This window comes from Puntigrus tetrazona, chromosome 20 (assembly GCF_018831695.1).
Source record: "Puntigrus tetrazona isolate hp1 chromosome 20, ASM1883169v1, whole genome shotgun sequence".
Taxonomy (NCBI): Eukaryota; Metazoa; Chordata; class Actinopteri; order Cypriniformes; family Cyprinidae; genus Puntigrus; species Puntigrus tetrazona.
Window position 1 is genome coordinate 3,050,256 of NC_056718.1, and position 22,922 is coordinate 3,073,177.

Consider the following 22,922-nt stretch of genomic DNA (forward strand, 5'->3'; position numbering starts at 1 on the left):
ACCGTATCTACAGCCCTCACATTCTTACTGTCCTTAATTAAAGTTTGGATGCATGTCTTTAATTCTAAAACCTTCTCTGTCAGCCTAGCTATTTCCCTGCATTTATCACATGACATATGAATGTTCCCTGCTCGCCAACAGAGAGAGATAGGAAAGGAAAAGCCATTTACTCACCGTGAGTGATTTATTTATTACTGTTGTTTGATGAGCTTGTTAAAAAATAAACAAAGGGAGAAATTAAACGGAAACAATAATAGGTGTGTAAAGTGGGTGGGAATGAGAGTGATACACTTACTTGAGTGTTACACTGCACAGTTTTAGATTGACGATCAATGGTAAAATTTGTTAGATTCGTTTAATAGATAGTATCAGTAGTTATATTTGATCACTAAAAAGAACAGAGAGTGATAAATAGAAGAGCGAAGCTACACAGGGCTACAAACACTCAAACCTCTCAGCAGACAGGAGCAATCGAACCTCTAATATTAGACTATCAAACAAGACATCACAACATGACAAGCATGCAGCTAATGAAAAACACTAGACAATAAAACACTAACTGCATGCAACACCACAAGACAAACCACAAAATTGGACAGTGGAGAATACAGCCCAAGTGAACTCGCACACTCCCACAACAAGAAAGAACATGGAGCGCAAGTGTCCGAACCCCCACTCGAAACCGAAACTCAAGACATGAGTGCCAGAAACACAAAACAAGGCATGCAGATGAGAGAGTATGTGGCTTAAGAACACTCGAAGACAAAATAAAGACATGACAGGAATGTCAGGGCTCTGTCACAAAACCACAAATAACACCAAACCGAAGTGCCGAAGTACTTTCTTTGTGGAGGTTTTCTTATACTAGAAATTGTGCTTTCATATGGCATATCTGGCTGAATAAACTGAACAAGAGAAAATAACTGTAATTCTGTTATATTCAAGCATAATGCTGTAGGATCCTATCACTTTTAAAAAAGCACTACACTTTCAATTCATGTAACCTCTCTCTCTCTCTCTCTCTCTCTCTCTCTCACTCTGTCTCTTGTTTCAGAGAAATAAGAAACACAAGAAATTTAACATTCATCCATCCAGAGGCTTTTAGGAATCTCCCTAAATTACAGTATTTGTGAGCAAAACACTTTCTACTTGTTGTCTGCATATTGTAAAAAAAAAAAATTATATTATATTGTAAAAAAAAATATATTATATAACTATATAGCAATCTGACAAGTTATTACATTGCTACATGTTCAGTTTTTTTTTTTTTTTTTTTTTTTTTAGCATAAACCTACAAAAAAATTAAAAACAGGAAACATGATAAAACACACACACATATATATATATATGTGTGTGTGTGTGTGTGTGTGTGTTTTGTCATGTTTCCTGTTTTTAATTTTTTTTGTAGGTTTATGCCAAAAAAAAAAAAAAACTGAACATGTAGCAATGTAATAACTTGTCAGATTGCTATAGTTAGTTATATAATATATAAAATATATAATAATATAAATATATAATAATATAAAAGCTGTTCATTGTTTAATCTTGTTAACTTGCAGCATGTAATTGACTTTACTCCCATATTTCCAACATGATTTTCCAACATATTTCCATGCATTTTTACAGCAATATTTAGCAAGAGTACACAGATATTTAAATTCTGAACTGCCAAAATACTAATACAAAAGAACTGTCTATATTAACATAATAAAAATGTGCCAGGGTTTGTGTACTGAACCTTTGTTTTAACACCACTCAGTGGTCATTTCTCTTTGAAATTGCAACTAAACTTATTGAAAATATACTACATGTTTGATTTTTGTTGGAACACTGATTTGTAACCAAAAGTGCAGTTACCTCTAGCAATAAAATCAGTGTGGACACTGCATAAGTATTTGAAATAATAAGTGTTTTATTTTCAGAGGCTTATTCAACACAGGACTCACCATCTTCCCTGTCCTGACCAATATCCAGGCTGATAACTCATACTTCCTACTGTAAGTAGTAATGCAGCATTTTTCATACAGATCAGTGTTTTCCTTTAATGCATTTCTGTTTTTCCTGCAGAGAACTAAGCGATAATCCCTATATTACTGAAATTCCAGCTAATGCTTTTCTTGGCATTACCAATGATCTACTGTCAGTGTAAGTCTCGCCATATTCCCTCATACTCACTTTTTTTGTGTGTAACTATTGTTATAGTTATATTCAGAAGGAATCTAGTGATTGAATAAAAATAAACCTTTTTAGAACAGGCTAGTTTCTGGTACAATTAGTTTTAGTATACTGAGTAATTAGCATCTCTATCTCCTAGAGAGGCTATTTATACTGTACATCTACTCTGTATTTTCAAAATCTGAACAAGAAGTACTGTTATTAGCTAGATTGATTTTTTGCACAAAGACATGATTGTTATTTTTGCTGTTTTTTCAACAGAAGGCTATACAGCAATGGCTTCACGAAAGTACAACATCATGCTTTCAATGGCACAAAGCTGGACTCAGTGTAAGGCTCTTTATAAAAACTTGTATAACACAAATTCAAACAATTCAGCACTACAAGTTTGATACAACACATTTATCATTAATGATCACATTGATCATTAACAGCATAGTTTACCCAAACATGAAAAAAAAATTACATTAATTACATTAAAAACCTTTTTTCTCTCTTTCTCTTATCATACACCATTCCAAAAACACAGCAAACACTTCTGTGTTATAGTTCCTATGTTATTTAAAGACTTAAAATATGGTCTGTAGCTCACACAAAGCTATCGTATTGCTTTAGTCAAGAGTTTTCAAGCTCCAGCTCCACTCAAACACAACTAAAACAGTTAATCAAGGTGTTTAGGGTTACTTGATAATTATAGACAGGTGTGTTGGCACTGTTTTGCAACTGAAGCCTGCAGAATGTCTCCAGGAGCAGTGTTGCAGATCCCTGCTTTAGGCATACAATATGTTTATGGACACTGTATGGAACTTTTATGGTTTATTTTCTCATTCACTTCCTAAGAGTTTATTCTTAGAGTAAAGGGCACTTTGGGGGGCATAATATTTACTATTGTGACTTCTTGTGTCATTAAACTCTATTGAGAATAAAGGATATTATTGTCAATCTCCCTTATATCTCAAACTCTGTTAGATTGTAATCTCTTGCTAATGTCTCTTGCTAATATGGTTTGCATGTTTACATTGGACTGCTAAACTAGGACAAAGGCACCTGATGAAAGCCTTGTTGGGCTTGTTGGGCAGGCCTTGATGGGCTGTTACATTGCACTAGAGAATTCATCCAGCATGGTTGTGAAATTCATGTAATTTTAGAAATCACATTGCACAGAGTAATTTTCTTCAGCATTCAGTTTTTTATCTTGTTTTCCAGGAGGGAAGAAAAAGGAAAACTCCACTTCATATTGTGGCCCTAATATATGTGTATTTACAAAGTAACTAGATGTGTATGTAGTATGTAAAAACAGTGTACACATCGGTACATTGTATTGGAGCTATAATATTTCTACTACACACGTAAAAGCCCTTTAGAATGGTACGTGTACATGTGGTACATGTGTAACAGGACATTGGTAATAACACTTTTATTCGCCTACTAATTACTGCTGGAATGGGTAGGCTTAGTGGCGGAGTGAGATCCGGGGGTGGTGGGGATGGGGTGTTGGGGTTGGTTTAGGAGGAGTTGAATCTCGAGTCGGTGGAGTTGGTGTACTTCAGCACCATGTATTTACATGGCAACTAATCAGGAACTGTCCAATTAATATTAAGTGTAACATTCTGGACACCAACCGCAATTTACGGTTAAAAAGACTCCGGCTGTGTATCATTTGAGTAATTCTATAATAAACCCATATGAATTGTTTACTTAATATAAAGTGTAACACTTTCTTTACCAAAAAGTGCTGTCAGACCTGTTTCAGATTTGTATTTACACATACCATTGTTGTTACATATATGTAGTTACATTAGAGCTGTAAAAACAATGTACCAACTACATACACATTGAGTTACTAAGTGTACATGTATTAGAGCCACTTAAAATAAAGTGGGACCAAAACATTATTACAATTTTGTAGTGTATTTAAAGGAACTCATGTTAAAAGAGTGTATTTAGAATAAAATTATTGGAGATTGCATTTTCTATAGAAAATGTGTTACTATGGTATGGTGGCATTTTGCTAAATGGTCAACAAATGGTCTTTATTGTATTCTGGTTGCTGTGTGTGCTTATATCCTTCTTCAATACAAATCAATGGGATTTTTCTATCAGCCAGATGAAAGAACAAGTTTACATACTAAATATTTTATGGGCTTGTTCGAGGCATATAGCAAGCAACACAAAAGGTCTGGTTTTTAATTTAATCTTTAACATTTAATGATAGCATGATAAGCACCATTATACTCCTTTTCTTTGCAGGTACCTGCATAGAAATAAACAATTGACAAGGCTGGATGAGAGAATGTTTGCTGGGACAAGCACTGGGCCAATGCTCCTGTGAGTGCCTTTTGTTTTTCTCATGAAAGCACTTGAGATTCAGCGTCTTTAGTTCTCTCTGAGCTCTTTTACCCAGGGCTTGCTCCCTTATTCATAAATGTTTTTTTAAATAATAAATTTTGATTTTTTAAAGTTTTGTAAATACAATTTTTGTCATTGTGGGGAGCAACCTGTGATCACAACAAGGAAAAAATTAAATTATGTTTATCTGAAAGTCTAACAATGCAAACAGATGTAGGTTTAGGGTATATAAAATATGAAAGTCTGTGGAAAGTCTGCACAGTTCATAGTGTGTGTATGTGTGTGTGTGTGTGTGTGTGTGTATCTGTGTGTGCATGTGTATGCACGCTTAACCTGAATTAGTTGACAGTACTAGAAAATTGTGTGGAAAACACATTGAACCAAACCATTTTAGTTTTTACACAAGAAAATAAGGTTAAGTTGTATGAATATACAATCTTAAGTAGACTAATCAAGTTTACAATAGTAATCTTTACTGAAATTCAGTAGTTCACATTGTTGATGTTTTTGTGAGCATATGTTTAATAAAATAAACTTTTAAGATAAACAAATTATGTTACGTAGAAATAAATGTTACATTTATGTATTGTCTTATTTAAATGACACTTTGAGATTAGCAGAGGATCAGATGCTGATGTTTTATTGAAATGATGCCACCATCATGGAGATCAGTGATTGCATTAGTTGGGCTCTTGACCCTTAAACTCTTGTGTTAGCTCTCTCTGTAACACTACATGTGCTGTTGAGAAGCATAGAAATAAGTGCAGAACAAGCTCATCTGCTACTTAAAAGTTTGGTTCAGCAACAAACAAATATTTGCTGTGAAATAACATTGTAATTGCTTAAAAGTATGTTGCTTTAAATTAGTAAAAGGGTCAAGAGCCCAATCACTGATCTCCATTATGGTAGCATTTTAACCAATAAAACATCACCATTTAATCCTCTGTAATTCTCAATAACAGCAGGTGTTCATAACTAATGCACAATCATAATCACATTCGGTGTCTGCTGGGTCTGTTGGTAAAAGTTGATTTACAATTGTTAAAAGTATTTTATTTATTTATTTATTTATTTATTTATTTATATTGTCATTAAAACAAATTTTTGACCTGCCAAGCACTAGATTATTTTTGTGTGTGTGTGTGTGTGTGCACTAAAAAACCCTCTTATTTTCTGGCTGCAGGGTTAATTCTACCGTTAATTCACAGCTCTTTATTTTTACAGCTTGCTACTGTTATACTTCCATGGAAATTAACTCTGCTCTAGCTTCAAACAGTTTGTAAAATACTAGTATTGTACACATGTTGTTAATAACATATCAGTTGAGTTCACTAGGGAAAAAAAATCCTTCAATATTTATACAGAAAACACTTAAAAAAACTGCACAATTACTGTCTTTAAATAAAGCATTAGAACATCAATGATTAACCCTACAAAAAAAATCATCAATTTTAAATGAATGCTACTAATGTGTACTAATGCTACAGAATGTTAAAGTAACACTCATTCAGTGAAGTTAATGAGACAATTCTGTGATTAATTAAGTGATGAACAGCTACTGTTAACAAACAGAATTACTGAATGAAACACAAGAACTACCTGCCTTTAGACACAGATAAAATCAAATAAAATTAAGACATTATATCACTCAAGATATGATCAATCAACTCCTAAATCAGCATTACCAGCTTCACACATTACTGACCATACTGATATTTCTGTCAGTTGGCTATAGAAGTGCTTATTGACAGATTTAAGTACTGATGATATTCTTCTTGTTCTTGAACAAGAACACATCAATAAATAGGATTTAGCTTTAGTTGGGTTCTTGAACCTTGACTTTTCACAGATTTTACCCCTTGTTGTCTTTTTCTCACAAAAGTTCTGTTATAATAACACACTACAGCAATAGAATAAACATTACTGTCAAAAAATATAAAGCTCTATGGTGCTACAGAATTCAGCGTATGAATCTTAACAACGGTGACAATCAACCAAAATAAATAAACATACCACCAAAATTGCTACTAAAATATAACACGAAAACAAAAGGGAAATAAAAGCACATAGAAAGAAAAAAAATAGTATATAATTCAGTTGCATAATTTATTAATTTTGCAATGCATGCTGGGAGTTATGGGTGAGGTTTGTACTATGCTAGTACTCAGCATGTATTGCAGCATGAAGCTTTTGACTGACCATTGTTGAGATTTCTATGCTGATTCTTGACGTTTTTGTGTCTAAATTATGCTGTAATACTAAAGGTTCTGTGCATAATATTTTTTTTGCAGTACCATTACATAATATTAGACTAATAATAAAACACACAATGTCATTAACAATCAACCATTGAATGAGATCAGAGAAGAAAGCTGATTCAAAATGACTAGGATACAGAATATTTATTTACAATATTTCCTGGCCTTTCTTTTTGCTATAAGAAAAATGTTTCTTAGGACAGTTATAGTAACCAAAAAAAATAGTGTTGAAAGGGTCAAACTTCAGCAAACATTGATCACCACAATGGTGAGGTCAAACAAAATGTTTTCAGTATAGCATCTAAATGTCTATTAATTCTCATAGAATTTTTGTAGATTATGACAGGAATTTCATTTAATTCTGGGTCTGAAGTCAGCTGTAGTTTAATTTCTTGCTCTTTTCTTTAATCTGTTTGTTAACAGCAGCTGTTAATTTTCTCTGTCAGCTGGACTGTAGTGTAATGGCATGAGCATACATGGCTTCCAGTGGCACTGGTGTTTAGTAATGACGTGACAGAAGCAGCTGGATGAATTCTAAACAGTTTTTTAATTGATTTGACGAAAACTATATGTTCATAACAGACTTAAATCTACACTACTCTTCATCTGTGTTACTATTACTTTTTTTTTGCAAAGTGCAAAAATATCTTCTCATGTGAATGCAGGATGTTGACTATAGTAATCTTATCTGTCTACTAATGTAGGCCTGCTGAAATCATAATTCTTTAATAAGTTAATAATGTGGCCCCTCAGCTACCCTCTCAGGAGTCAGCTCAGTGTGAAATCATTGCTATGAGATCACTGGCTAACTATCTCAAAATGAAAAAATCTGACAAGCAGGCTGCAACAGTTTTTTTTTTGTTCAGGTCTTCTTCCTCTTCTTCTAAATTTTAAACATATGTTGCTCAATAGACTCACTGGAACATCTGTTCAAAACAAAAACAACAACAACAAGCTCATTTTATAATGGGTATTTTTCACCCTAAGGGTTATAATCCTAAAGGGATGGCTGAAAACAGACGGGTTTATGGTTTATGAAAAATATGGTTTCTGTGTTTATTCTTTTGGAGAGAACAGGCAGCACAGCTAGCCTAAGCCTGCATTTACATTGCAAGCCCAAATGCATCATCTTTTGACAGTGTATCTATTGTGCCATCTTACATTCACTTTAGACTTGATCAACTGTTTACAATATTGTGCCAGAACACACTGACAGCAACATTTCTATAGTATTATTAGAATACTGCATATTAGAGCACCTTGAGTGCTGTATAAATTAGAAAATATCTGCTTATATGAAAATGAGACTTTAAATACAGAATCCTCTCAAGACAAAAATATATGATTGGTGTTTTATTGTTTAGGAAGTTTACTTGCTATCTTAGCCTTTCTTTTTTTCATCAGTGATGTATCAGAATCTGCTGTCACTTTCTACCGACCAGAGGCTTGGAGTCACTGAGAACTCTGTGCTCGAAATGTCTGGACCCTCAAAAAACTACCACCAATCAAGACTTTCAGACACGTGATAACAGCAGACCTTACCTACCCCAGCCACTGTTGTGCATTCAAGAACTTGAAGAAAAAAAGAGGGTTTGTAGTTTTGATTATTCATTGTAATAAGACTGAACTATGGTATCATATAATTGGTTGCCTAAACTAATTAAAAATTCTGAATATTATGAAGATTTCAGGGAGCATGCACAAAGATTTATGGCTTTTTTAAAGTTTTTTTGGAATGGAAAAATAAGGATTTTTGCTTTTTAAATGGCAGGTACTTAGAGGACATCATATGTAACCTCACTGCCAGGTATAACCAACTTCAAAAAAGATCTGTGGGAACTTTTACTATTCCTGGCCTGCACAGCAGCATGGAACCTGGCATTGATTCAGGTGATAACCTCTTTAGAGACACCTATGACCACTCAGGACTTTTACAGCAACCTGCACTACCACACCTACTTTGGTGGGCACCCAGACGATGATGTGGGCTTTGGCGACACGCTGAAGAACCCCCAGGAAGACACCAGCCATGAGTTTGACAGCCGCTATGACTACATTGTGTGTGAAGAGGAGAGGACGTTGCCTGTTTTCCTGCTCCTGACGAGTTCAACCCATGTGAGGACATCATGGGTTTTAGCTCTAAGGGTATCTGTGTGGTTTGTCAGTTTGCTTGCTGTGTTGGGAAACCTGCTGGTACTCTTGGTGCTGCTCACCAGCCACTACAAACTGTCGGTTTTCAAGGTTTTTAATGTGCCACCTGGCCTTTGCTGATCTGTGTATGGGTATTTACCTTTGCTGATTGCTTCCGTTGACCTCCACACACGTTCTGGAATACTACAATCATGCTATTGATTGGCAGACAGGCCCAGGATGCAGCCTAGCTGGTTCTTCTCTGTCTTTGCTAGTGAACTTTCAGTCTACACACTGACCACTATTACTCTGGAACGTTGGTATGCTATCACATACGCCATGCGACTGGACCGTAAGTTGCGCCTGTCCCATGCTTCAGTCATCATGCTGGTAGGCTGGATCTTTTGCCTCTTATTGGCTCTTATGCCTCTCATTGGGGTCAGCAGCTATCAAAAGGTCAGTATTTGCCTGCCCATGGACACCCAGACACTTGTGGACCAGATCTACATCCTATGTGTGCTTGTTTTTAACATCCTGGCTTTTTCTGGTCATTTGTGCGTGTTACATCAAGATCTATTGTGCTGTTCACAACCCCAGTCATCAGTCTGCCAACAAAGACACCAACATTGCCAAGCGTATGGCTGTGCTCATTTTACAGACTTCCTCTGTATGGCACCCGATTTCGATGTATGCTATGACCGCTGCATTGACCACCCACTCATCACTGTGTCAAACTCCAAGATCCTCTTGGTGCTCTTTTACCCTCTGAATTCTTGCGCTAACCCTTTCCTATATGCCATCTTCACCAAGGCCTTCCAAGGAGATGTCTTTATACTGCTCAGCAAAGTGGGTCTCTGTAAACGTCAGGCTCAGCTTTTTCGAGGTCAGACAATATCTTCAAAGGCAAGCAGCAGAGGAATCACTAGACGTGAGAGGGGAGCAAACAGAAGCAAAGGAGACCCTATTTCGCTTCTAGATTTTTCATGCAACCAGCCAGTCACCCAACAGCAGAAGGACAGTGATGAACAGGACACTTAAAAACTTTGTTATTTCCGACCACAACAACTGTAATGTAGACAAACAGCTGAGTTGGAGTCAGAAAGACAGAAAATTAATTAATAGTTAATTACCTGAACCTGATAAAGTTTAGGTCTTTTATTTAATGCAGCCTGTCCTCCAACAAAAAACGAACCCTATAGGTCATTAGTGCAAGTACCTTATATGACATACATTTAAATTTTTAATTTAAGCACCCTCTAGCAGGCGTAAAAATAATGACAGTGTTGTGTTGCATCTGTTTAAATGCAGTGTGTGGATTGTTTTAATTACCAATCTGACTGTAAAAACAATAACATATTTTGATGGGTGTAATCTGTATGAATGATCAGACCTAACTCCACAACTAAACCTACCCATTGCAAAAAAATCCTGCAAAATCGTATTTACGTGATCGGTCTGCCTTGTAAATCACGTATGTTTATTATTATAACATCCTGAGGCGGCATTTTGAGGGTAACTTTGCATTGAGCAGTGAACTGAAAATGTACTGAGCCATACAGAGAAACAGAAGCATGGTACCAAGATAATCTTTTTTTAGGAACAATAATTTATATAATTTTTCATTGATGATTAACAATTAACCCTAATCCATACTAATCCACCTGATGCAAAAAAAGTTGAATACCACCGGGATTGCTGCTCCAACCTCCTTGGATATTATTATCTTGTTTACAGTATAAAAACGTTATATTATTTACTTAATATTTGCTATGTCTACCATTGATTTGCACTTAAAATTTGCACAATAAGTAATTATGTAAGTAATTATGTCATGTGAACCTCTACCATTAAACCTTAACCAGTTTGTTCAAACTTTCCATACTTCCTTTGGCTAATAACAAGAACATACTTCATTATTAATGCAACAGCATATTAACAATCCGTTTCAAAATGCATAACAGAAGACGTGGCAAAGCATGATTGAATCATCAACACACTGTTTACTTAAGTGAAAACAGTACTACAAAGAAAGTGGAATAAATTAATAAAATGATGACATGTAAAAGCAGTATTTGGCAAGTATGAGACCTAAAATATCTTTCTTCGTGGTGAGTTTTTTGTTCTATATGTAATTTACTATTGCAGACTTAAACACAACAGGAACGTATTTTGAAGCAAATGAAAAAGATAATTCTCAAAGTAATTACACTACACGTTTTTTACCCCGATTTTACAGCCTGAACAAGTTGACTCTAGATGAGGAAAGTTACAACTGGTCTGCAGATTAAAGATGACAGATTCCATAAAAATTGGGTCACAGACTCTGACTTTGGTTCTATACAGTAGGAGGTAATCAGACACGTTTTCAGCCGATTTTAAGAACACATTTGTTTTCATTCATCAATTAGCAACAAGGCGCAAGTTTCTGCGTGAGTCTGTTGTGATCGGAATAACTTTAAAGTCTGGTAGTCTATGATTCTCAATCGTGTAAGCGTATGGTGTCCAGTTTTCCTTTCTACTATTTACAGAGTGTGTGTATGATGTCTAGTGTTTTAAAAATCTATTTTAAAAGTCATGTAGTGTATTCCAAGCCTAACACTTCGACTTTGATACGGCGGCGACACCCAAAATGGGATTCGATTCTCGTGAGTATGACGTCACCTGAAAAAGACAGACTAGGAGCATGTGCGTTCTCAGGTTTGATTCCACACGTGCATGATCACGTCTCATCGCATACCACTAAGCCCTACAGACTGAGCTACACAAGATCAAAATTGCAACACAGATAAAATAGTACAAAATAGTGTAGCGTTGGCGCAATTGTAGTGTATGCTTTGATGGGTCGATTTCAGGGATTTGTGTAAACAACCTACACAGACGTATTGGTTGGAGGACATGTTGATTTAATGTATTATGTGGCACTGGTAATAGTCAATTATTGACTAGTATGCAGACAGTGGGTCTTACTCATCTGACAAAAACATCAAATGAGCAACTCTTTTTTGACTGAGATCAATACATTAAAATTGATTAAATAATAATTTTAGAATTATTTAAAAAATAAATCATTTTGTGTTTTGTAAGGCCATTATGAATGGTTTATTTAGGTGTTTAACACTACACACAAAAGCAGTATTTATTCTGGCACATTGTGCAAAAGCCTAGAATTTATAATTATATTTTATGATCAAGTTTGTAACAATTCTTAAGAGCCCAACCTCAAAAACTATTTAGAATTTAAGGTTGTGATTTAGTAACATCCTAAACTAGTTCTTCTACTACGTTGTTGCTGAACATTATGTTTTTATAAAATGTGAGCTTGTGTGTAGATCATTCAAGTGTTGTGCTTAGTATTGTTTTTAGCTTGTGTCACTAACAGTTTCTAAGTTGTAATGAAGATGTTGTAATCACAAAACATTGTGTATATCATGTTTATTTAAATTTATGATCTTTTATCTTTATGTATAACTAAATTTGCCTTTTTTATGTAATTAATGGTGATGATCTGTTTATTGTTAAAATAGTTCCTCATTTTCCAACTTAAAATAAAGCTATGGGAAATAAAGTGCTGTGGCAAATGCAGTGCACATGCCAAGGTGTATTTATTTTCATAATAAATAAAAAGAATAAAGCAAGAATAAAAATAAATCATAATTCTATTGTTGGAGGATCAAGTTATTATTTTTATTATAAAAGAAAACAAGTAGAATATTAAAAGAGAGAATGCTGTGTTGTATGGTAAATAATGATGAAAAAAAGAAACATTTTTGTTTAAAATAAAACATAATTTAATTATTTTTAGTATTACCATGAAAAAAGATAATAATGATCAGAGTTATGTATGCTTATTTGTTCAACTTATCAGAGAAGAAACGTATTCATATTTTTAAAAGACTGAAGATTGTGACAATTCACTACCAGTGAATTAGCAAGTTAAATCATGTGCTCATTTAAATTATAAAAGTAAAAGAGCAAATAGTTGTTCATGTTGGGCACCCATACTTGAAATTTCTTAGAGTTCCCAAATCACCAGTTACATTCTAAATTCTGCACTATATTAACTGTATTCAAACATTTAGAGGGCCTTATTTATAAAGCGCGTGTGTATCGCTTAATGCTTCCATGCTCATAATTATAAAAAAACATCTTTGACGTGGAAATAAATTTAGCGCAAGATCAATTGCAATTCATACATTTCACATCTGAAAGAGAGTGCACTCGCTTTTCCATTCTTATATTCATGTACATCATGAAAAATCAGTCTCCATAAAGTTGGTCAGCAGCAGGAAGCATGAAGTGCTTTAACACTTCCTGGTATACGCTGCGCATGACATGGACTCAGAAAACACATTGGAACAACACCAGCAGATGACATGGCACCCCAAACCATCATTGACATAAACTTTACACTGGACCTGAACCTGGATTCTGTGCCTCTGCTCTCTTCTTCCAGACTTTGGGACCCAGATTTCCAAAAGAAATGCAAAGTTTACTTTATCAGAGAACATAACTTTGGACAAGAGTATTTAAGAGTGGCTTGACACAGGAATCGACGACAGCTGAAACCGATGTCATGTGTATAGTAGTTCTTGAAGACTCCAGCTGCAGTCCACTCTTTCATGAATCTCCTTCCTTGTACAAGGTGTCAATGGTTGTCTTTTGGACAACTGTCACATCAACAGTCTTCCTCATGGTTGTGCCAGCCTACAGAACTAGACTGAGAGATAATTTAAAGGCCTGTAGGTGATTTCAGTTATTTAGAAGATTAGAGTGTGGCACCAGGTTTCTTCAATATTGAGTCTTTTTCACAATGTTCTAATTTTCTGAGATACTGAATTTGGGGTTTTCATTAGTTGTCAGTTATAATCATCAAAATTTAAAACATAAACATATGAAATATATTGAAATATGTGTGAAATGAATGAATATAATATGCAAGTTTCACTTTTTAGATGGAACTAGTGAAATAAATAAACTTTTTGATGATATTTTAATTATATACCCAGCACCTGTATATTAAACACGGGGTTTGTGTTCCAGTATGTTTCTTTAGTACGCATCCTCAAATCTGCACACACTCACAGCAGCACGCTTCTTCAGCATGCACTTTTCTCGGTAAAAATTTTAAAATAAAGAGACATTTCATTTTCACCGACATTTCAAAGAGACTGTTTATTTGTCTCTTTCTTAAATAACTACCTATAATTAATATATAATCTAGAACAAATATTGTCATTTCAGAGATATTTCACCAGTCTAACTAGAAAATATTGTTTACGGACAAAGAAAGAGAGAAGGCACATCATCGTTAATGGTAGAAATTTATGTAATCCTTATCAAATAAATGTTATTCACTTTTTAATGTATGTAAAAAAAAAAATACATTTTTAACTCCCAATATTTAATTGGAAGTCATTGTTATTTTGGCGCTTAGAAACATCTCAGGTTATATGGGATGGTGGTTAATCTTATATTAACGGATAATAGATCTAATAGATCTATTTTAATACTCACTGTGATGATTAAATGTACTCTGATTATCTTTAATGATTAGACAATAGTTTTAAAACAAGACATGGTTTGTAGTACTGATTATTGAGGCCCATATCCGTCTGTCTTTCATGCTTTCAAGGTGCCTGATGATTAGGCTACTAACCTACAGCAGCAGTATCAGAGTAAAGAGTTTGAGAGCTTCGCGTTCTGATCTGCAAGGAAAAGACTCTGAAGTACCTCTGGTCTTAAATTTACTTTAAAATGGATGTCGTGCCAATATTATACCCTGTACCGCTTTTTGACCTAACTACTGTTTTTTTTTGGCTAAACTTTCAATGTTGTTACGAAAAATTATGAAGGCTGATTGGTTGATTCTTGTCACATGATCCACAGTGTGCTTAAGGCATTCTGAAAAGTTGAAATGTTTTTATCACGATGCGGAGGCGTTACGACGCGTCAATTCTATTATAAGCGCAAACCGTAGCTACATTTTAAAATAGTTAAACGGATTCCGAAATCCCCACCCCCACTACCAAAAAAGTTGGCACCCCTGAAGCATATTCATACTGGATTTCCTTAGCTAATTTACATGTTCACACATTTTTCACAAGACCAGATGTGAGTAACAAAATGTACACATTTTTAGCTACTGGAAAGTTTGATTTATTTGATTGAATTGGTTAATCTGATTTATATATTTTTGATAAAGAAACACAATTTTTAAAAACAGTTTAATAAGCAAAAAATGTTTTTGTTGTCTGCTATAAACATCTTCATTGCATTTCCCATATGATATCTCGGTGAGTTTCTTTCCATATGACTGGTAATGAGAAAGTACTAAAAGGAATTTGAGTTACACTTCCACTAACCTCTATATGAACTTTCCAGCTGACACTAATTGAGAGGAGACTCGTGTATGGGTGTGAATGTACCAGTGTATTTTCCATTGAGGGAGTTCCATTTATTTTGAATTAGCTTTGGTTGTTACTGGTTTTGTGATTTGAAACACAAAGCTGGACTGCAGACAGGGATTTCACATACTCCTGTTAGTGTTGATGACCTCTACATTTAATCTTTTAACTTCCTAAATGAAAATAAATTGTTCCCTTTTTTTAATCAATCCAATGCCTGCTATTACACTATTAGTATCACAAACATTAGTTTCCGGAAAAAGAACTAATTAAATTACACTGACATTGGAAAACAATTAGCAGAAATAGCTTAATCTATATTTTTGTTCATTTTTGAACCAATTTTTAATAACTATGATAACACAAGATATAAATTCTGGATTTCCTGTCTTGTAATGTGGAATGTGATGATTCTTCCAGATGGCATATTATTCTCACTAGATTGATAGTCAAATACAGCTCACAGTGTATTCACCAGCTAACAGTGTCAAACTGTTTCTTACACTGAAGCATAACTTGTAAGAACTAAAACAAGCAAACTCTCTAAGTGGAAAATGGAGGGAATGGTAACAGGAGTCTGTCTGGAGAAAATATGGACTGTTCAACATCTGGATAATATTTTAGCTGATCTGGTTTCAAATAAATGCAGATGGAATATCTAAGACCCACATTTGTTTTTAATTTGTTCCTTTTGTTTTTCTCTCACCTTTAGATTGGTTTCAAAATAATGCCTGGTATCTTTATGCCAACACCTGTTTATATATTCTATAAAAGTCCTGGATTTTAGTATATTGTCAGTTTTATGCTCTGCAAATTTACCCTGGAATATAGTTATGAGGAAGTAATATTTCACAGCTGTATATTGGCAGTGGCGTAAGGTAGATAATTATTTGTCTCATGAGAAAACATGTTCTCACAATCAGATGGTAGAATGCAAATTTACATGGCGTAAATGTTTAAAGGAGTTCTCTAGTGATGCTGATAAAGGTCTGATAAACTCCTGACACCCCCTTTCTCTCTTCCTGTTTGCTTCCTGTCTGCTCTTCACTGTTCTATAATAAATGCCAAAAATAGAACTTTAACAAAGCATATACATAATATATATGCTTTGTTAAAAGTTCATGCTAAATAAATAGCTTATCCTCCTTGTGAAGAGTGCCAATGATTGTCTTCTGGACAACTGTCAGATCTTCCTTATGATTGGGTAGCCCTAGTGAAATAAGCTGAGATTAGTTCATTGGTACGTCACCATATTCTAATTTGAGATCATGAATTGGTGGGTTTTTGTTAAATTTGAGCCTAAATCATTACAATTAAAAAGTAAAGTTTTAAAATCTGAGTTTATTTACTGAAATAAATTAACTTTTCCATGACCTCTAATTTGTTGAGATGCACCTCTAAGCACATAAAAATTACATTGAAAGTATATTTTTACTTTAAAAAGAAGTGGTATACTTAACTTTTTTTTTGTAGAAAATTTGCCTGTCTTTTGGATTGTGGGGAAAATTCCTGAAACCCATGATAACTAAGGAGGAACATGGGGACTCTGCTGCACAATAATATGTGAGCAGCATGATTAATGAAAAACAAAAGTCACTGAAATAAGGCCATAAAATACAAAAATATTTGTTCACAAGAACTGGATGTAGTATAGTTGATGGAATTTTTTCCTGAATACTGAATACTGTGTTTTTAGAGGTAGAAGAAATTCCAAAAGTCAAGGATGAGACTAGATGCATGCGTGCACCTTCCTATAGGATTTGCAGTTTATGGTAGGCTCAAAATTACCCTACTTAATTGAAGGATTATGTGAATATATCTCTGAGAGCTCACTGTCAATTATAATCAGTCTCAGTGCTTTGGTTTCACACCTCCTGGAAGTCTGATCACACTTTACAATCAGAGGAAAACACACAGCTGCCACAGTGAGCCCTTGAGCTTATTTGGCACCCTTTACATGCCCTTGAGTTATGGGATTAATAAAGCAATGAGTAAAAAAATCCAATAAATGTAACTGATGAACAGTAATAGCAGCTGATGTAATTGATTTAATTTAATTAATTCATGGTGTTTCAAACCTTTTTGTCCTTAAGGCTCTTTTGTCCTCTATATATTCCAGAAACCACCTATATTTTTCTGAATACCTATGTTTTCTTATTCTTTTTTTTTTTTTTTGCATTTTATATTTGACCTCAAAACATATAAGCTCTCAAAATCATCATGCAAAATCTAGCATGAATTGACTTGACTTAATAAAACAATAAGGACTATAATTCTTTTACAGTTTACTTAAATTAAACAACACATTTTAAAGTCATATAATTTGAAAATTAATCATGTTAAAATATCATATTTATGTTTAAATATGTATCTGGGGAAATTTCACTGCAGCATAAATCACACAATATGGTTTTCACACTCAGGAGTTCTGGAATAAAACCTGTGGAAAATAATTGTGCAATATATTAGTGTTATCACCAAGGAAACTGGACTGGCTCTTAAAAAGCAGTCATCATTTCCAAAACACATTTGTCTCTTTGAAAGTACAGCTGTCTTTATAAGTAATGTCCAGTTTTGGCTTAGTGAGTATTACATGCTCCAAACACAACACTGAACATTTAATGTGGTTTCTGCAGTAGAGTTACTATGACAGCAGGAGAAGTGTTTCAGGACTTAAAGAGCTCTCTTAAAGAGATCTTTACTCTGGCTGGAAGACACTTCGCAGCTCTTAGACTTAATTATATAATTTAGCCTATAAAAATGTTGCCCATTAGTTTTGTCAAATAACAAATCCTTTTTAACAAGTCATCTAACAAGTCATTTTTTTAACATTTTGTTCCTTATGTTGATTAATATTGTTACTGATTTTTAACTGTTTCTTCTTCAGTCTTCCTACTTTAAAAACAACAGCAACTCATGTTCTTATTAGTATTTCAGTATAAAATTTATAAAATCCATTTGATTTGTAAGCGTAAACTTTAAAATCATGTGTTTTTTCTCCAGATATTTTTAACAGAATCATTTATAGACAAAATGTTAATAAACAGTTTTAATTTTTCTTAAATTTCCATAGTTAAATGTCATGTCTTATTAAAAACTCTCAATCTGAAGAAAACGTCTGCATCAAACTTTGAATTTTGAATACCTGGCACTGAAAGTAAAGTATTTAAAGACCACTGTTTTAAGATAAACCCTCAGCAAAATAGCGCCATCTGGTGAATTTTTTTAGTTTCATCAATAAATTCACTTGAAGTTATTCAAAAACATACAGTATACATAAAAACATTAATCAACATCATCAACAAAAAAAATAATAAAATAATAATGCAAAAAATAAAGAGGGCTATAATATTAACATTCAAGCTATTTTTTTATTTCTTTAAGGAAGACAGAGAATTTAGTTTACAGGTTGTGAATTTGCATTTTATAAAAAGTTAAATTTGCTTAGAGAAAATTTTTAAATAACAATAAAACATTTTTATTGTGTTGGGAATAAATAAAAATTTCAATGCATAATGTTTTCTCGGATAAATTAAAATTGAGTTAAATCAGCCAGAGTTTTACTTTCTTTGTAAAATAAAGAGAGCTCCCAAAACTGTAGCACATGTTTGAAGTTAGGTATTTAACTTTTGGAGAGAAATTAGTGTGATTGTTAACAACAGCTTAACCAAAAACAAACCTTTTACCAAACCAATTGTCATAAAACATAAACATACATAAAATCTTCATGGAAAAATAAATGTCATTATATGCTTTATTTTAAAAATCATTTATTTACAAAGATTAGTGTTTTTCACTATAAAAAAATCAAAACAAAAAAACTCTGTGGTTAAATAACAGTAATTTTCTGGTAGCTTAAGGGTGCCAGTAATTAGCTATTTTTATTTTGTTTGGCTTTTTTTTTACAGGATTAATGCCAGTAAATTAATTAGTGTATTGCCTTGTTAATTTACTTTTAATGCTGTTTAGTGTCTAACATCTTTAACCCCCTTTAAACTCCACAACAAAATCCTCAGTTTTAAATAAACACACATAATGTGTGTACACTACAGAGTGTTAAACTAACACTAAATGAGTAAAGTTAATGAGATAATTATGTAGTTAATTAAGTGATGATTGAGCATTTGTGATTAATAGTTGCTGTTAACAAACAAAATCAATAAATAAAAAGAGAAACACAAGAACTACTAACTGCCTTCAGACACAGATGAAATCAGTTGGAAATAAAGACATTAAATCACTTAAGATCTGATTTAACAACTCCTAAATCAGCATTAACAGCTTCACATTACTTACCAGACTGATGCTATTTCTGTTGTTGAAATAGTGCTGCAGATGCTGGATTTATATGTGATTGATATTCTCATTTTGAGCACTACCATGATGGAGATCAATATTAAATTTAGTTGAGTTTTGAAACTTGACTTTTAAATATTAGTGTTTCTTTGGCTGCTGTAAGCATGTTTTAAAACATTAGTTATGACAAAATAAATCTGGTAAATATTAGTTGTTTTGCTGGTGATGTAACCAATACTAAACACCATATTCACATATATTTTTCATACAAAAGTGATGTTGTAATAATAGCCTGCTCTTTTTTTGACCTAGTGTATTTATGCATTACTGTTAAAAACATCACTGACAAATAAAAATTGCATTTATTTACACTGCAATGCGTGCTGGGAGCCATGGGTGAAGTTGGTACTGTGCTAGCACCCAGGATACATTGCACAATGAAGTTTTTTAGGTGTAGAGTGTGATTTGCACACAGTGACTGTGTGGACTCTGAACACTGACAATTCACAGAACTGCAGGTTACTTTCTCACAAACAACAATTATTGCCCAGATGCATTGATTTTCACAGGATTTTACCATTGTAATGAAATAACTGTAAAATTACCATATTATGACAGTAAAATTCAGCGTAGCCTTGAACTTTACCATTAAACACCTAGACATCTATATGTAATTTGTATATCAAGATGTGTTATGCTATGTTTGACAGCAAAACTCTGTTCTAATACCCTTTAATAATTCAATTCAATTTAGTGCATTTTCTATTTGATAGCAATTCACACTGATATAGCTTTCTTAGTTTTTCTGAAGCCTTGAATTTACAATTACAATCAGTCTGTTTTTACATTAGTATTGCCAATTGTCAATGGCTTCTCATATCCATGTAGTCATTTAAAGGGTAAGGAACTGTATTGCAATTAAAAACTAGTCTTAATGGTCTGATATTCCCATCTATTGACCCCCTGACAATTAATTTTTTCTTTAATCTTTTTCTTTAATAAAGTTTGTATTAATTTTGTACTTAATGTGTTTTTGGACTTCTTGGTACATTTTTACCATACAAAGTAGGAGAAAGCTGAATTAAACTATTCTAATATTTTGTGAGAACAGCACCGTCACATTTCAAAGAAGAATACTCCTTTCAGCTGTCAATGAGTTTGCAGTGAGTGTAATGTATTTAAAATGAAAAATAAAAACATCAGACACTAAACTCAAATGTTAGAAGAACAGTTTTAATCATACATAGTCACAATTCTGTTTCAAAAAAAAAAAAGATTATTTTCTCATCTAACATCTGGAAATGTACATAAGGCCACCTGAAAATGTACATGACTTTGACAATGTGACAAAGCTCATATGTTCATATTTTATATAATTGACAATATCTTACAATTACTTTGCCTTACAAGTTAGTGGCTGCTCCAAAATACAGCACTCCTTTATACAAAAATAATTCTTGCCCTGTCCTGTGAAATTTCCATGGCAGCAGGTGAACCAAAGACAGCCCCATGTTTGTTTGTTTTTTTAATTCATAAATTTGTAGTTATTTTATTCAACTGCCATACATGTCAAAATGACCATATTAACAGAAGTTATCATTGCTCCAGGTACATAAAAAGAGGCTGACTCTTTTCCAAGAACTGATTAAAAACAAAACCATCTTGAGATTGTGACGCATAAAAGTTTTTTTTTTGCTTTTGTTTTAAAATAGCAGCTTGTTCCAAGAAAACTGTATACATTATATTCAAAGGAAAGGAGTGATGAATATTACATCAAAATGCACATTTTTGATTTTCTTCCCCAAAAGTGTAAAAGACATTCCATTTACAGCGTTAACGTTTACAAATGTACAACTGTACAGACAAAATAAAAGCAAATCACTATGCAATTTAGCAAGGCCTGTCAACATCACGACTAGATTTTCTTCTATTTAACTAATAAACTTACACTTAATAACTCCACATATACTACATGTATTCTACATTTATTCATATGAAGCAAAGGAACAAAAGCCATTAATATATTAGCCATACAGAAAAACTGTGCAGCAGAAGACGGCAACCCAAGTCCATTGTCTGAAAAGTATACTTTGCACATTCTCAATCTACACTTCTGAATGCTGCACATTTGCTCCTACCCCGCAATGTCTCACGTTCATGAAATCAAATCTATCCTACTTGCTCCAAATAGCCAAACGTCCTTGGATGACTCCAAGGACAGGGACATCACCTACCAACCGCCTGCCCATGAGAGCATCATCTATAACCCAACTGCCGTCTTCCCCCCACACCCAAAAACAGCAACAATTTAATATTTGTACTTGTACATGAAGATGCTATACATTTTGCCTAAGCTATTACAATGTAAAGAGATGATAATCAGTCCATCCATACCATTTCTAGGGCAGTGTTCAAAAAACAAAACAAAAAAAAACAACTACAACAGATGTTTCACAAACATGATGACAAAAAAATTATTTCATTAAAACATTAAATCCAGACACAGTATGCCAAATCTCTCTACTTCCTGCACACCTTGCATACTTCCCACGCAGCACCTAAAATAAAAAATAAAAAATCCATATTTTTTCCATAACTAATATCTGGGTACAATGGCAGATGCACTGGTGTCCATAAAATTCATTAAACAAGACAATAAGTGTGCAACAGACTTGGGTCAGTGGGATGTATAGTACACTGCAAACACAAGCTTTCAAAAAAAACAAAAAGAAACAAACAAAAAGCAGTTAATCAAATACTGTGCACATATGATTCAGGAAAAGAACAAAATAGATGGAAACTGAAGCCACTTCAAAAGAAAAGCTGTATGATTGGTTGAGAATGTATCTTAAGCATAACTAACTCAATGGCACGGCAGATAAAAGTGCTCACCTACAAGCAAGACTTTTTATGATCAAGCTGACTGGTTCATTATTTTTCATCAGCAGCTTTGGCATGTGTACCATCAGGCTAAAACAGGGCTTAAATGTACCACTATTTGTGAATGTGCCATCAAAAAGTATGGATATAAAAACAACCAAAAAAAACCAAAAAAACAAAAGAGACTATAAAGTTAATTTAAAAGGATCACTCAGTTTGGCCTTATAAAGTCACTTGCTGGTGTATATTGTAAGAACTGTAAATTTTCGGCAAACATTTTTCTACAGAGAATGTACAAGGTAAAAAAATGTACAAGATATATACTAGAAAAGAAAGAAGGAAACAGTCAGTTACATCAATTACATCATGAACAAGGGTGTTGTGCTTTACCCAGGAAACAGCTTATAGACCATGCACTCTCAGTGGGGTG

General features: G+C 33.6%; 1 pseudogene; it reads left to right on the plus strand.

The window, feature by feature from the left end:
• The first annotated feature begins 696 nt into the window (after positions 1 to 696).
• LOC122324799 lies at positions 697 to 9,950 on the plus strand (annotated as a pseudogene).
• Positions 9,951 to 22,922: the final 12,972 nt, after the last annotated feature.